General features: G+C 56.4%; 1 long non-coding RNA gene across 1 annotated transcript; it reads left to right on the forward strand.

The window, feature by feature from the left end:
- The first annotated feature begins 3,452 nt into the window (after positions 1-3,452).
- On the forward strand, positions 3,453-12,179 carry LOC115941492 (uncharacterized). The gene is made up of 4 exons (XR_014140760.1): positions 3,453-3,676; positions 9,143-9,340; positions 9,702-9,880; positions 10,573-12,179. It is a non-coding gene; the product is annotated as an uncharacterized LOC115941492 (long non-coding RNA).
- Positions 12,180-13,645: the final 1,466 nt, after the last annotated feature.

The following is a 13,645-nucleotide window of genomic DNA, read 5'->3' on the forward strand; positions in this document are numbered from 1 at the left end:
AGAGTCTAAACCTAAGAAAGGCGGTAAGAGATGCGCCGGGCAGCCAGGCCTGGGGCAAGGCGGCTGGTCCCCCGCTCTGGTCTTGGACAAATCCCGAGTCCTCCAGGGCCCCGCGGCCCCCGGTGCAGCCTCCTCAGGGTACTGACGGCCGGTGTAAACTCCAGCTGTGGCGCAGAGTTACCGGAGATGATTGTGGCTTTGTAGGAGCAGCTTCCCCACACGGTGCCTGTGGCCTCTGGTCCCCGCGCCCCAAGGCTGAGCTCCTCCGCTCAGAGCCGCAGCCCTGCTGCCAGCTGCCGGCTCCGCGTCTGCCTGGCCCTGCACGCACCCCGTGCTCTGGCTTCGTCTTCCGCGGGTGTAACAGTGCGTGAGCAAAAGAATGGAAACGCCAACAGGAAAACCTCTGGAGAAACCTCACTGGGAGAAGGGACCAGGAGGACAAGCCCGGGCATCGAGGGGAGACCGATTTTCAGAGCTCTTAGGGTGCAGAGGGACTCTGGACACGGGGAGGCCTGGGCTCCAGCCCTGCCTCTGTCCCCCACTCACCATGTGGCCCCCGCACCAGATGCCCCATCCTGGGAGCCCCTGGTTTCCATGTGCAAAAGTAGTTCACAGTCTATCCTCGTGCGCTGCTTGTGAGGGTCGAACGAGAGGGTGTGCGAACACCACCAGCACAAGAGTAAATGTTCACCCCACGTGGTTGCCGAGAGACCGGCAGGAGCGCCGAGCCCATCGTGATCCAGCCAGCGGCCTGCACGTTACAGTCCCCTGGGGAGATCCGCAACGGTATGAATTCCTGAACCCCAGCGCCTTGCAGAAATGGCCGATTGCAGGCTGGGCAGGGAGGGTGGACATGCACCCGGAACTAGTCGTTAGGGGGCGGCCAGCTGGAGGGCGTCAGGTGCAGGACGGGCTCGCCGCAAGCCTTCCGGCCGCTCTGTGTGCACTGCCTCCTTGCTCCTCACAACGGCCCACCGGGTGGGAGCTCTTCCGACGTCCACTTGGCCAGGCCTGAGGGGGAACCCCTTGCCCAGAGTCCACAGGGACTATTTGGCAGAAAACTACCTGACTTGGAAGCCTAGTTTTTCTGCTACCTGCTATAGACCCCACACCCTTTCTCAAGAGGGCCTTTGCGGGAATCCTTAGCTGGAGCAACGCCATCCCTAAAATACCTTAGAATAAATATCTGCTTCACAGTTCCAAATTACCCACTATGCGCAGTGTGTGTGTGTGTGTTTCGGGGGCCTGGTCCTCTCGGCGGCTGTCCTTGGGGAGGTTGTGTCCCCTGTCTGGGGAGACTAGACGCACCTCGGGACCCTGTCACCCCGCTGCCACGATGCACTTGGGGGAACAAGGTGGAGCCTGTGAATGTGAACCAGCCTGGGGACGTCCCAGGGTCCCGCCTCCACAGACGACAAGGGTCCCTGGGGCTGTGCGAGCTCTGTGGCCCACAGCGGCCCCATGTGGCCACCACCGGAACAGCGGCTCCGGCGGGGGTAGGGGGTCAGACTTGTTAGCTTCTCCCTCCACCTGCAGCCGACCGCCACCGTGCACTGAGAACATTCACGGAGCTCTTGGACAACAAAGAGGCTGGGGGTCTCCAAGACTCCAAGGTCTACGAGACCCCTGGCAGAGAAGGGCCAGTGAACAGAAGTGATTATTAAATGCAGCTCAACCATATTCAACCTCCAGATTCGGGAAAGCTGAACAGACCGGTTCTATCTCACAGCCCCCGCGGTCCTTGTCGGAATCACAGCCCTGGAATCAGAGTATCTGTCAATGAGAAGGGATATTTGGTTGGCAAACCTTTGATGGATGTAAAGCTTCCAGGGCAGCCAGGGAGGCTGCTCGCACTTTGGGGAAGCTTGCCCAGCACCAACGTGGACCACTTCCTCTTACTCTTCTGTGTGCGTGAGTTCCCCCGAGGGTCTTTCCTTGCCTGACCCCAACGCGTTCTCACATTGTTCTGTTTTTCGGACAACAGCTGGTTGCCAAGGCAACCAGCAAGGAGCCCGAGTCAGACCAGAGTCTTCCTTGCAGGGAAATTCGGCCCTTAACTCATCTCTTCATCCTCCACCAACTCTTGGCTTGACCTCAGAAAACTCTGCCAAACCCCCAGGCAAGGAGCTCCCGTCCCCTGCTGGGACCTTGCCCCGGGGGCTGAGCACAGCGGAAAGAGAGAGCCAGGCTGGGACCCAGAGCTGGCGCGGCCTGGAGACCCTGCACCATCCCAAGCCTTCCCTGTGCTTCCAATGTAAACCTTTTCCGCAAGCCTACCAGGTACAAAGTGCGCAAGTCCTTCATGCGGTGCTCAGCGGGCTTCACACACGGGACACCCCATGGACCCAGCGCCCAGAGAACAGAGTGGAGCTTCCTCAGCCCATGAAAACACCCTCTGCATCCCTTCATGGGCATCCCGCCCCCCCACCCCCAGAAAGGCAACCACTCTCCTGACTGCCAACGCGGAACTTTCTTCTGCCCGTTACTGAACTTGACATAAACCGCGTCACACGGCGTGTGTTCCTTGGAGTCTGGACTGTGTTCTCAACATGATGGTGGTGAAGCCACACATGCTCACGCTCCAAATCTTGCTGCCCCCTTTCTAGTCCACTGATCTTATGGATGAGAATGCAGAGGCCCAGAGAGGGAATGTGCCTTGCCTGAGGTCACACAGCAAGACTAGCAGCCAGGTCTTCAGACTCCATGTGCATTCAGTGGGCTTTCCCTGACCCCAGACTGCTGGGCAGCTGCGGATCTCAAAGTGTGTTCAGTGGACCAGCGGCATGAGCATCACGCTGAACACTTGTTAAAATGCATATTTCCAGGCGCCTCCTCAGACCCGCTGGATCCCAATCCCTGAGAACGAGGCCCTGGCATCCGCATTTTAGCAAGCCGTTCAGGTGTTTCTTGGGCCCAGGGAAGCCCTGTGGACCCTGAAGGAACACCATGCAATTCTTCGTTTTATTCACAAGAGGGAGCCAGCACCCCAGAGACACAGCCTCGTGCTCTCTGAGAGCCCAAGCGGCGGGGCCAGCGTGCCAGCGATTTTCACCTGGTGGCTCACAGCACGGCCGGCCCCCGTGCCGGGGAGATCCTCAGGCAACACCAGTCAGTGGTGTCCAGGGAAGAGAGTACTTTTGTGAACACGGGAGGCAGGAGAGCTGCGTCCTAATGCCACGGCCCCCTCCTCAGCCCTAAGCATCACACCTGCTACAGAGTTCCTGCGGCCTCAGGAGCGCCCTTCACTCCTCGGAGCTCCAGATGCCTCATCTGCAAAGCAGGGCTGCTGCACCCTGATGGCCCCTGAGTCCTCATCCCCCGCCTTGGTATTTTACAAGACATCCATTAATGTCTGTAAAATGTTAGGGAACAGAGGGCAGTGTTGTCACACAGATGTTTGTAGGCTGTTTGGGGATGAGTCTGCTGTACTTCCCTGTGTTTTATGGCAAATCTTCAGGAGTCACATGCTCTCTTGCCAGGAAATGTGACTGGAGGCTTTTGCGCCTACGTGTGAGGTCCGGAACCATGGCAGCCATCTTGGGCCCATAAGGGGAGATACCTGAGGAAAACATGCTGAGGATGGCAACGCTGACAATGAAGCAAACTGGAGTCCTTCACAAAGTCACTGAGCTCGTGACTTAGCCTGGAGCTTCCCTACGTCAGAACTTCTAGTGAGGTAAGTTAATAAATCCCCTGGTAGCTCACTCCAGCTGGGGCCGGGTCTTCTGCGGCTTACAGCTGAAGGCATTCTGTCTGGCTTGCTTGTCCTGCCATGTTAGCTCATTATCCACTGGTGGCTCAGACAAGGGACTTTCTCATGCCAACAGCTGCTGTGAGCATAGCAAGAGACTGGCACTGTGGCTGGTACCAGGAGTCCTTGGAAGACAAGGTTGGAGAGCCAAGACACAGGGGTTTGGGAAGTTAGCCAAGGGGCCACAAGAAGGGAGTTGGTGGTGGGGCTCTGAGTCTTCCGGGGTCCCAGAGTCCACAGCAGGTCCAAGTGTGGGGCACAAGGAGGTGCGTTTCCACGTGGTCACGCGGGGGACCCTTCTGCATAGCATTAGCTTGCTACCACTTCGTCAGTAAATCAAAGAAGATTCCTTAAACCACACAGGCCATCTGTACCGGAGGGACACTCCCACTCCTTCTGGGAGTGACGCCACCCCTCCCTCTGGCCGTGAAGCTCCCACATGGAGCCACCAGAGTTCTGTACACGGATGGCTGCCCACCAGAGGCCGCCGCGGTGGCGGTGAGCTGCAGGGCCGGCACAGAACACCTCGTCCCGGCCAGGGCCCTGAAGCTCTTCTGATTATGTATTTTCTTATGCTTTCACTTCTCATATTTATTTATATAGATAATATCTTTCAGTGGGGATAACTGACACGAGGGCTTTAAGTTCAGAGGTGGTATCCATCCCCGTGAGCCCTTACAAGAGCCCCTGTCAAATTTGGATCTGTATATTCTAAATCTCATTTTTAACGAGGAGACTGAGGCTCCCAGGGCTCCCTCGCCCGAGGACGGGCTGTCAGAGCAGTAAGACAGATCCTGCCTCTCCTCCAAGTTCAGCCACTCATGGTGACAGTTTCCTCATCAAGTCAACGAGCCTGCGCTCCTTGGAGCATTCTCTGGGCTTCCCAGGGAGGGAGTAGAGAGAGGGTTAGAATCCAGGGGATCACTATGCTGATTTGTGAAGACAGCGCCCAGTCGTTCCATGGCTCTGGAGCTATTTCTGAAGATGCCAGACCAAGGCTTCCTCAGAAGGGCACTTATCTTGTTGCAAAACTATAATCAGATTTCCCCTGAAATAACAGCCTTATTCTCCCTGAGCAGAATTGAAGGGCAATCATGAATATGGTCAGAGGCCCTGTATTGCTACCTACTGATCCATTTATAATCAGGGTAGGGATCAGAATCCAAAAGATTACCTCAATCCACCCTCCAAAGAGCATAGCTCCTAAGAATCTGATTACTTCTCCTGCTGTATCAACCCCACCCCACTGGGCCCAGTAAAGTCTTTGAGATTGTGCACAGCTGATTTAGAAAGGCACAGAGCAAGAGACACTGACCAAGGGTCTGTCTATATAGTGATGATGGTGATGGTGACAGACTAATGACGTAAGTCATGATCATTGTCCTTGTTTGTACTTATACTAGCCTTGAACCATGTGCTACCGCCATCTCATTACTTTTCTCACCCTCCCCGAGGCCTCCATCCCAGGCTCTGAGGAGCATGTCCTCCTAAGCCATGGTCGCCTCCATGAGCTAGTCTCACAGTGTCCCCCACAGAGGTGTGCAATGGAGAAACCATGAGTTCAGATCTTAGTCTTGCTGCTTCCTAGGCATGTGACTCCAGGAAGTGATTTCCTGTTTCCTCATCGGTGAAGTAGGGTTACACGGGCCCTGGCTTATGGGGTTAGTAGAACAATGTCATGGGTGATGGACACAAGTGCTGAGGCAGGGCACCTGACAGGTGCCCTGGAGTTTCTCTTCCCCTGGCCCTGCTGCCTGCAGAACCGTGGGCAATCATCCTGTTGTCACTGGGATCGTAAGGACACCTGCTCTAGAAACTTGCTAATCACTCTACAGCAGGGCTCTGCAAACTTTGCCAACATAAGAGTCACCCGTGGAGCGCTGAAAACTCCAAACACCTGGGCCACATCCCAGGAAGGCTGAAGCAGAGCCTGCAGGGAGGGGTCAGTGGTTTATAAATGTTCCAGCTGGTTCCAATATGCAGCCCGTGTTCTAGGCCAGCCCTGCCCAGCAGGAAGGTGAGGTGAGCGCAGTGACAGGAACAAAAAGAGACACAACAAATTCATTTTCATAATATATTTTATTTCACCCCATATATCTAAAATGTTACCCTTTTAACAAGTAATCCAATATTGAAAAAGTATTAGTAAGGTATTTTACATTCATTTTTTCTATGAAGTTTGAAATCAGCTGTGTGGTTTGGGGCACATCTCAATTCAGGCTCACACATTTCAGGTGACTAGTGGATACCATCACACCCACTCACCTGGCAGGACGGGCAGTCCCCACTCTACAGATGAGGGACTAGCCCAGGCCCCACCACGGGTAGGCAACAAAGGGGATTCAAACCCAGGTGTCCTGGAGCAGCCTGGCATCCCCTCTCCTCCCACACCCAGCCCCAGGTGGTTCCTGGCTCCATGTCCTGTCTGGGGACTGCCCCAGCACGTGGGAGAGCCAGCCCCCTGGTTCCCACACCCTGGAGACGGAGCCATCCCCCAGGCGGGGTCTCCGAGGGCCATGCCCCTTGCCGGGATGATTTCTCAATGGTCCACGGTCACCTCTCCAGCCACACCTCGCCCAGCACGGCGCCCAGGAAACAACAGGGCACAGGTGAGACCGCAGAAGCCAGGGGGTGTCTCCAGAAGCCTCCAGCTGCAGCCAGTCTGTAGGACTGAAGTTTTCAGGGGTCCCAGCAGAGGTCCACTGGGCAGAGGCCACCGTGTTTCCACGGCCTATACAGCCCCTCCTGCTGGCCTTCCTCAACAGAACCGTTTCCAGGTTCTTGGGGCCTCTCAGTAGCCCACCCAGCCACCCCCCTTACTGCTGTTTCTACTACTGGGGGGTATGGCTTGTGTACACACGAGAGTCTTCCCCACCAAAGGGAAACTCCAGCTGGAGGGCTGATGTCCCGCTGCATCCCCGCGCCCAAGAGGGCCTGACCCCCAGCCGCTCACAGACACTCGGAAATGAATCCATCCCTGAGTTCCCAGCCTCAGGGAACTGGGAACGGGAGTAACTCCGGCCGCAGGTTTAAGGGAGAGAAAGCCACCAGGTCACTTCCACCATCAGATTCGGGGGCCGGCTTCCATCTGCTCAGAGGTGGCAAGACGTGCCACGGCCGCCAGCCTAGAGCACCCCGGGGGTCTGGGGCAAGGACACATTTGGTGCAGTAATGAAGCATTCAGGAAAAGGGACCTCATTTCCCACCGGAGGCGGCTCCCAAGTGGAGGGAAAGCATGATTCCTTCTCTGTGTAGCAGCTCGCACTTGGGTGTATTATGGGCGTAGGCCCCCATCATCTCTTGCTTGGCGCGTCCTGCCTGGGGTCTGCCTCTGGGAGGGCCGGACGCGCACCACGCAGCCAGGACAACCCGGGTAGCTCCCGTGGTACCTGGGTTCCTCTTTCCAGGACCTCAGCGGCCCATCCCCCTGTGGGCAGGAGCCAAGGCTCCAGCACTTTCTCAAGGAAGCTCTTGGAAGTTTTTTCATCCTATCTGAAACTTCAGAAGCATGTTCAGAGAATGCATGCTCGGCGGTGGTGGTGTTGGGAGAGCCCTGGGCGAACCTGTGGCCCCAGAGCATGACAGGAGCAGCCCAGGTGCTCCAGGGAGAAGGACGTTTGGCAGTGACTCACCTCAGAGAGCACGCACCTCTCCCCAGAATCACGTACAAACCAACTTCTTATATAACTCAGCACATTCTTCTTCATCCTTGCGGTCGGAGTTTTCTAGAACCCACCAGCAACCTTTTGGTTCATCTTCTGGTTTTGATGTGCTGTTCTCCACCTTTGAAAGGGGAAATGGTCAGGAGACCTCAGTGTCTGTTTTGTTTTATTTCGCTTAATCTTTAGTAATAAAATGGAGGCCGCTCCCTACCAGGGCAGCGCCAAGCCTGTGTGCTCTGTGAAGGGAGCACTGATCACGAGGAAAGGGGAGCAGGAGCCCAAACTCAGGGGCGCGAATGCAGACTCCCGTGGAGTTCAGGGAAGCCAGAAGCTTCGCTGCGTTGTTGTGATTGTTTCTGTTAACTCTCTTCCTCGTGGCTCTTAACTCTGAGCCGTGTGCTTCACCTTTGTGAGACCACGTTCCGTCCTAAAGGACATGGCATGATGTGCCCATTTTAGAGATGGGCCTACTGACGCTCAGGGGAGCTGACGTTGCCCCAGGAAAAGGGGAGGTCAGGATCCCAGTCCAAGTTCCTAAGGGCTGCCCCACGGGAGCTGCCCAGGTGCTGGACACCACACTAGACACTCAACTTCCAAAATGAGAACGATGCCTGACTTCTGTCCTCAAAGAGTCACTGACCAGTGAGAAGACAGCCCCCAAACCCAGCTCAGTTCCCACAGATCGCCCCCAGGCAGGGCCAGACGCTGCTCCAGCCACAGCGTCGGCTCCAAAGGGAGCCCACTCCGTGGCCTCGGACGGGGCCTGCCCTGTCTGGGCCTCAGTGTCCCCATCCGTGAAGTGGGGTTCTAGGGGCTCCACAACCAGAACCAAATCTGGGCTCTGATGCTTCTCACCAACTGACCTTGTCCGGGTCACCGAGCCCCTCTGTGCCTGTTTCCCCAGCTGTGGAATCAGCCTCCTCAGGAGCACTATCTGCCTCAGCACTTAATAATCACCAGCTATGGTTAATTGTATGTAAAATGAAGCGAAGGAGCTAGAAGGGCTCCGAAAACATCCCCCGCAGGTGTGTGAGGTCGTGACCCTCCCATTCTGGTTGCACCTGCTGTTGGAGACTCAGAACCTGGCTCCCTGCAAAATCGCCCTGCAGTCACATCCATCCAGCCCGGCTGGTCTGCCGCTGCCCTCCGGGGGCCTCCGGGCCCAGCTCACGTGGGGCGCCCCGTGGCGCAACCGTGAACCAAGTCTGCAGGAGAGAGGCAAGCCCTTCACCAGAGCCCCTCTCCTGGACTGCCATCAAGGGATACAGCGTCCTCGCCACCTGCTTTCGTAAAATGGGGATGAGATTTTCTGCCTCCTCGAGCTGTTGGAAGGTGAGAAACTAAATGATAATGATAATTAACAAGGACCGCTTTATTGAGCCCTCACGATGTGCCGGACGTGGTGGGAAGTGGCTTATGCACGAAAGCTCGTTCCATCCCCACGACAAGTCAGGAAGGCAGGCACTACTTTCCCCATTTTGCAGACAAAGAAGCAGAGGCACACGGATAACGTATTAAATACACACAAGCCGGAGGGGCGGGGGCTGGGAAGCCTACTTGCGAGCAAGCAGTGTCTTTCCTCCGCACCAGCTGCAAACGAGAGAGCTTCCCACCCCCCCAGGGCACCACCTGCTGGGGACCTGCCAAGCGGTCCATCACGCCCGATGCCCAGTGTAAAGCTCTCCCTTTGCTGGGTTTTAACTCTGGCGGTCTGTCTCAAACTTCCCAGGAGTGTCTGGTGGACCTGAGGACCCCTCCCAGCCCCACGGAATGGAGTGAGCATGGAGTGTCTGTGTTTTGTCAGTAACAACCGTCTGGTCTCCGGGAAACTTCCCCGATCCTCAGAACAAAGCTCAAGAATGTCCACAAGCAGCCACGTCCATCCGATGTCTGCTGGAAACCCGCTGTCCATGCACGAAGTGCAAAGGTAGGGGTGGGGTGGAACGAGGAAAGCAGAGGTGGCTACATAAATATCAGACAAAGGAGGGTTTTTTTTAAGATTTTATTTATTTATTTGAGAGAGACAGCACAAGTAGGGGGAGTAGCAGAGGGAGAGGGAGAAGCGGGCTCTCTGCCAAGCAGGGAGCCCGACACGGGGCTCCATCCGAAGACCTGGGGTCATGACCTGAGCCAAAGGCAGACGCTTAGCGGAATGAGCTGCCCAGGCGCCCCCAGACAAAGGAGATTTTATGACACCACCACCACGAGTGCCAGGTGGCCATTTCCTAGTGACAGGGGGTCGATTCATTAAGAGCATAGAACAAGCCTATATCAACACCTACTAACAGCTTCAAAATACGTGAAGAAACCCAGTGGAATCAGAAGGGAAGTTAGCACATCCTCTGATGTGCCCAAAGCTGTGCATCGGAGATCACGGGCAGCAGAAGACAGAGCCAGGGAAGTGGCGGCGTCCGAACGGAGACCCTGGCCAGGAGAGAAGGGGTTGGAAGCAAGAGCTCACATGGAGGTGAGAGGCAGGAATTTGTCACATTGCACGAGTTTGGGGAGGGAGGCAGAGCGAGGAGCTGGCCGCCCTGCTGAGGTGTGGGGTCTGGGTAACAAGGAGGAGCCACGGGGCGAGGAGGGGGTGCTGGCTTTAGTTGGGGGACGTGCATGGTCGTGCGGCCAGAAGATCATGCAGGTAGACCTTTCTGGGCCGGCAGGACGCAGCCAAAGGAGAGGTGTGGCTGGAGGAGCCGAAGAGGTTATAACCCCAACAGCATTGCTGCTACTGTCCCACAGGCAGCCCCCCAAGAAAGAGTGCTGGCTTCCGTGTTTGCCCAGCCCCTTGGTGGAAACATGCCCGCTCGCCCAGATACTTATCCAGCACATAGTCGGTCTCCTTAGATGTTTGTTGAGTGAATAAACAGACCAGAGGTCCACGGCTTCCACTGAGGAAATCCCAGAGGAATAAACCCCAGATCTGAGAGTGTGTGTGTGTGTGTTTCACTAAACCACAAGTAGAAAAATGTGGTAAACATTAAGTCCACCAACGCAAACTGGAACTCCCCCTCCAGCCTTCTCAAACGAGTGACCCAGAAGAAAACTGGAACATCCGAGTATTTTCCAGCCAGAGTCAATATTTCAGAGGGACTCTGCCTGCTCCGAGTGGTTTCTGTGTGTCCAACACAGACCACGTGTACTTTCTGCTTCATGTAGAGCAACCGTCAGACTCCATCTAGGGGAGGCCCCGTGGAGAGAGGATCGCCGTGGGCCGGGACCCCAGGTAAGTCCGGCGTCAGCCCCGGGAAGATGCGTGAGGACAGAGGTGGGAGAGGCCAGAGGGCAGGTCTTCTCACACGGGACCAGCAGGAGCCCTCCTTGCAGCTGGTGCGTGGCGCCTGTGATTGCATGTGGTCCTGCTGTCCACACACACAGCTGGCCATGTCTGTGTCCTCACCTGTCCGGGTCAGCAGAGCATGGCAGCCCCCCACCTGGGAGGAACGTCCATGAGCGCCCCACTGACTCGCACATCCCGCAGAGCGCAGGAAAGCACCTGCCCAGCTCGCCCTTTGATGCCAGAGGCGTTTACGGCCTCTGACAGCAACAACCGAGGAAGGTGTTTTCATTCCATGACATCAATTTCAAAAGGTTAGGAATGTGCCTGGAACGTCCCCCAGAGAGCTCACAACGGGTCTATCGTCCATGAACTCACAGGGCTAGACCCACAAGGATCTGGCCCCAGCCCCAGCCCCGGCCCCTCCTTCTGAGTGTTTGTGAGCCCGCGACACGGCCTCTCCAAGTCCAGTCCCGGGCCTGGCTTTGCCACTCCTTGCCCACAGGACCTCAGACAGGTGCGTCTCTCCAAGTTCATAGTGTCCACGTGCAGAGTGCCACGCCGGGTGCCACGCCGGGAACATGACCTCTGCCACCAGCAGTCTCAGGGGCAAAGCTTGGTTCTTCCACTTGCTCACTGAGTGGGAAGCATGGTGGGCTTTCCTCTCAGACTACATCTTTGCTTTCACCTCTGCAAAATGGGGATAATAAAGCACGCATCATGTAGGATTTGGGGAAACGGAAGGAGATAAGCAGGGAATGTTAGCCCAGTGCCTGGTGCCGGGACCCCACCTTCACCCTTCCATGTGTTCGTCCTGGAACCTGCTCCCAGGCAGGTGTGCTCAAGCCTGGAGGCGTGACCCAGTCCCCCCCACCCAACAATACCGTCACTGTGCATTCCCGAGCCACCCACACGCAGGAAGGTCTAGAAGTCAGCTTCTCAAGAAAGAGCAGCTGAAATGCGTAAACCCCGCAAAACAACCACCAAAGGCCAAGAGCTGTTGGAGGAATGGCACATAGCCCAGCCTTATTTCTGAGCTTCCTGACAGCCCCAGCAAGAAGGGGAGGGGACACGCTCTCAGCTGATCAAAGAGGCACAGTAACCTAGCCGGGGCCTCATTCCTCCCTCGGACGTGACTCCAGGAAAAAATCTATGAGGCGTTCCTAGAAGCGACATTGGAAAGCGTAAAGGTGACGCCTTGGAGAGTACATCGGCCAGAGAGGACAGAGGGACCGGCAGGCTGGGGGAGGGGGTCAGTGGCGCACATTCAGCATGCTATGTAGCTGAGCCTAGGACCGGGACGTTTCTGAGTGTGAAAGAGGAGTCACTAACAATGAGAGCGAAACAGGCATAAACCGGGACTGCCCCGTGCAGGTGAGAGCCGTGGCCACCAGCGGCCGCTTCTTCCATCCCCCTGTGTTCAGTGAGGGGGGCAGAGCTTTTTAAGAGGTAGGGCAGTAAAGTGTTCGTGTGTGTGGCTTTTTAGTGATTTAACCTAATCTAATCCTTGTAAGACAGATAAACACAGCAGGGTTGGCAGGCACTCTTGGGCTGGGGAATGGCGCCAGGCCCACCATGATCCACCACGTCTGCAATGATGGCCACAAACAGATTTTGTGTGAGGCTTCCCACACATGAGGCTCAGGGTTATGCAAGCCACTGACCTTCCAGATACCCTTCTCATTCAGCGAGCATTTGGATGCCCATTCCAAGAATGCTGGGCATGATTCTCTTTGCTCGGCACAGCCGATGTGCTCTTGCTAACCCCAGTATTTTTCCTACTTTAACTCCTGTCCGTTGTCTGGGGGTGGGGGGAGAAGGATATGAAGTTCCGCTTTCTTCTGGAAAAATAAGATCAGAAATAACACTTGCTCTTTTAAGAATGGTCGGCACCTTCTGAGCTTGAGCCAGCAGGGCTAAAGGACCCAGGGAAGCATTTCAGAGAAAATTCATTCTGATTTCCTTTCCACCATCCCACGGGCTCGTCATATCATGATGTGACTTTCTCTGCTCTGGAGGCAGGATGGTCCCCTAACATGAGAGAGGAAACCGAAGTGAAGATGGGGCACCACCATGGGCTCGCAGGGGGCCTCGGGCATCGCTGTATCCACCCTGCCCCTTGGAAATGGGGAAACTGAGGCCAAGTGACAGAGCCAGAAAGCGAGACCGCAGTTCTTAGTGCCCCGTCTGAGGTTATGAATGGATGCCGGGGGGACTCCGAGCCCCTGTGTCCACCAGCCCTTGCTCCCCAACCCCGTCGGCCAGCGTCACACCCACCATCCGGCCAGGGTTCCCATCCTGCTCAGATCAGACCCCCGAGAGCATCGTTTTATTCCCCCCCCCCCCGCCCCAGTGTCTCGCTTGCGGTGTAAAATTAGCTCAGCCGTGAGTTTCAGGAACAAATACCTGCAGCCCCTTTGGTGGCAAGAAAAAGAAACCAGTGGGGACTTTCCTCCTTTCCTGCCAGCCAGGGCTGGGCCCCCAGCAGTGCAGGGCTGCCGGGGACAGCTTGCGGAGGGACTGGGGGGACTCGGCTGGATGTCCCCTGGGCTGCCAGGGAGGCAGGAGGAAAGTTCTGGGCCCCTATTCCAGCGCTCCACACACACACCCTACACTCCTAGGTGTCCCCGTAAACACCCCTGGGTCGCTTTGGGGGCACACATCCCTGAACATGTCTCTCAGGGCAGCACGGGCGGGTACGGAGAGTGCGCAAATCACACACACAGGCCTCCGCAGGTTTCACACGCGGCCTGTTATCACCCCCAGGAGCCCCCTGTGCCCCCTCGCGGTCACCACCTGCCCCCGCAGGTTATCCCTGGCCTCGCTTTCAGGAACTTAGATCCAATCCGCCTGATTGGAACCTGGGTAGATGAAGTCGTGGTGTGGACGGTTCGCCCCTGGCTTGCTTGACCACATACTACGGGAATCATCCGCGTTGTCCGGGGTAACGGGGGG

Source organism: Leptonychotes weddellii, chromosome 16, assembly GCF_054177405.1.
Source record: "Leptonychotes weddellii isolate Sample4059 chromosome 16, ASM5417740v2, whole genome shotgun sequence".
Classification (NCBI taxonomy): domain Eukaryota; kingdom Metazoa; phylum Chordata; class Mammalia; order Carnivora; family Phocidae; genus Leptonychotes; species Leptonychotes weddellii.